This window comes from Thamnophis elegans, chromosome 5 (assembly GCF_009769535.1).
Source record: "Thamnophis elegans isolate rThaEle1 chromosome 5, rThaEle1.pri, whole genome shotgun sequence".
Classification (NCBI taxonomy): domain Eukaryota; kingdom Metazoa; phylum Chordata; class Lepidosauria; order Squamata; family Colubridae; genus Thamnophis; species Thamnophis elegans.
The window spans coordinates 7,707,142-7,709,852 of NC_045545.1; the positions used below are offsets into that span (position 1 = coordinate 7,707,142).

At 43.2% G+C, this 2,711-nt stretch overlaps 1 non-coding gene across 1 annotated transcript; it reads left to right on the forward strand.

Moving 5' to 3' along the window:
* The first annotated feature begins 1,950 nt into the window (after positions 1–1,950).
* TRNAR-UCU lies at positions 1,951–2,035 on the forward strand. The gene is given in 2 exon segments: positions 1,951–1,987; positions 2,000–2,035. It is a non-coding gene; the product is annotated as a tRNA-Arg (tRNA).
* Positions 2,036–2,711: the final 676 nt, after the last annotated feature.

Sequence of the window (2,711 nt, forward strand, 5' to 3'; positions counted from 1 at the left end):
GCCGTATTATTACTCCTGAAAGATTTTAGCCTGTGAGCAATTTTATTCTGTCTGCAGCAATGCCATCTCCTGCTCAGACATAAGTATTAATTTTTAAAATTAATTTATTGAAAATTTTTTTTAACAAGATAAAAAACAATACAAATCTTTAAAAAAGGAAATAGGAAAGAATCTATTTATATAAATAAGGCTGTATATATGTACGTATGTATGTATGTTCCAGCATAACTCTGGAGCAACCCTCGAGCAATTTCAACCACTTGCTACCCAGATAAGGTGACCAGATTTTCAGATTGGTAAAGAGGGACACCTTTGACCCCGGGGGGTGGGGTGGTGGGGTGGGGGGCTTGATTAAAAATTTTATATGGAGCAACACAATTTTTCATATAATGCAAAAATAGTATTGTAATGTTTTTTTATTTCAACATAAGTACAATTTACAAATATAAATTGTAACTCTTGCCAAACATCAAAATTTTGATCGCATGACCCTGAGGATGCTGCAACGGTCGCTAAGTGTGAAAATGGTCGCTAAGTGTGAAAAATGGTCATCAGTCACTTTTTTCAATGCCATTGTAACTTTGGTCACTAAGCCCATTATACCACCTTTCTTGCCACAGTTCTTAAGTGAATAACTGCAGCTGATAAGTTAGTAACATAAGTGAATCTGGTTTCCCCATTTGACTTTGTCAAAAGGTGATTATATGACCCCAGGACACTGAAACCATCATAAATACGAATCTGTTGCCAAACATCAAAATTTTGATCACGTGACCATGAGGATGCTGTAATGGTCGCTAAGTGTGAAAATGGTCGCTAAGTGTGAAAAATGGTCATCAGTCACTTTTTTCAATGCCATTGTAACTTTGGTCACTATACCACCTTTCTTGCCACAGTTCCAAGGTGCCACAGTTCCAAGAGCCAAGGTGGCGCAGTGGTTAAATGCAGCACTGCAGGCTACTGCTAGATCAGCAGTTCAGCGGTTCAAATCTCACCGGCTCAGGGTTGACTCAGCCTTCCATCCTTCCGAGGTGGGTAAAATGAGGACCCAGATTGTTGGGGGCAATATGCTGACTCTCTGTAAACCGCTTAGAGAGGGCTGAAAGCCCTATGAAGCGATATATAAGTCTACTGCTATATTCTTAAGTGAATAAATGCAGCTGGTATTTTGTATTTTGGATAGAATCTTTTTTTAAATAGTCTAAGACAATTTAAAAAAAGAATCCACACAGAATAAAGCTATTTTTAAAAAAATCCTATGCACAATAAATAAAATATTATTTTAAAATACATTAAAAAAAATAAAAGAAAAAAACCCAGCTCACTTACCAGCAGGCACAAGTCAATCCAGAATGATGTAGATGTTAATACAGAATGATGTAGATGTTAATGCAAAGAACTGATCAAATTAAAATGGTGATATTAGTCAGGGAAATATTTTTATGTGGTCAACTAGGAAAATGACTTGATGGCAATAATTAGCTCCCATTTCAAAAATTATTGGAAATGCAAAACCTTGCAAACTATCTGCAAATCTTAACTCGCTCTTTACAGTTTCCCTCCTAGTGCAACGGTGCTTGCTTCCTTCAGCTGAACATGCACAGGATTTATACCCTTTTTTACTTGCAGAACATGCATGTTTCACAGAACATGCAAAGCCCCTTTTCTTATCAAATGCAACCTCTAGATTTCAGTCACCGTCCACTATGGGAATGAGCCTGGGTTTTTTTTAAAAGGATGGCAAGCAGGCTTGGAAATGCCACTCGAATGAAGGAAAGAGCTGAACACGGGCGGGAATAAGCAGCTTTTGCCGGAAGCGAGTCGGAAATCTTTAAAGAGCAGCGCTGGCAACTCTAAAACCAGATCTGGGAAAGATCCTTTGCTCCTGGAGCCCGGGCGAAAAGTCGAACTCCAAAGTCCTATAGCAAATGTGCCAAGAATCCAACAGGTGGCTCCGTGGCGCAATGGATAGCGCATTGGACTTCTAGAGGTTGAAGACATTCAAAGGTTCCGGGTTCGAGTCCCGGCGGAGTCGGGAACCCCAATTTTGTTTACCTTCCTCTTATTTTTTAAAAGTGCTTCCTGGATGATCGGAATCCAGTCAATTATTTGCTGAGCCGCCGAAAAGCGGCGGTTTTTTTTTTTTTTTAATTGCTTTGCAAAGCACGACGTGGAACCTCCCCCCCCCCGTCATCCCCCCCCTCCCCTTTTGCAAGGCCGCTCTCTCTTCCCCTCGGCGCGCGCCGCCTGGTGACTCGGCAGGGAGGCGCTCGGGCCTGAGGGGCGGGGAAATGTTTGAGGGGGCGGGGTCTAGACGGGAAGGACGACCGTGATTGGCGAATCGTTGTTCCTCGGGGCCGCCGAGGTGGGGACCCGGGAGAGAGAGAGCGGCGCGTCGTGACCTCAGCCACTTTGAAGAGGCGTGGACTTCAACTCCCAGAATTCCTAGCCGCCAAGGCCTCCTTGAAGGCATTATGGGAGTTGAAGTCTCTTAACGACTGTGAAGTCTTGGGAAAGAATGGCCGCCCAGTGCCAGCCGTTCTTGGGTGGGAACAATGGAGGCAGCGCCTGTCAGCGTTGCCTTCCTGAGGGCTTTCAATAAAGCCACATTTCCAGCATCGGTTGCAGTAATTTTATTCCGATCTCACTCTGAAATACGCCTCGCAGTTAGTCCTGTGCCTGAGCTGTTCAACCACCAAGCTTTCATCAAA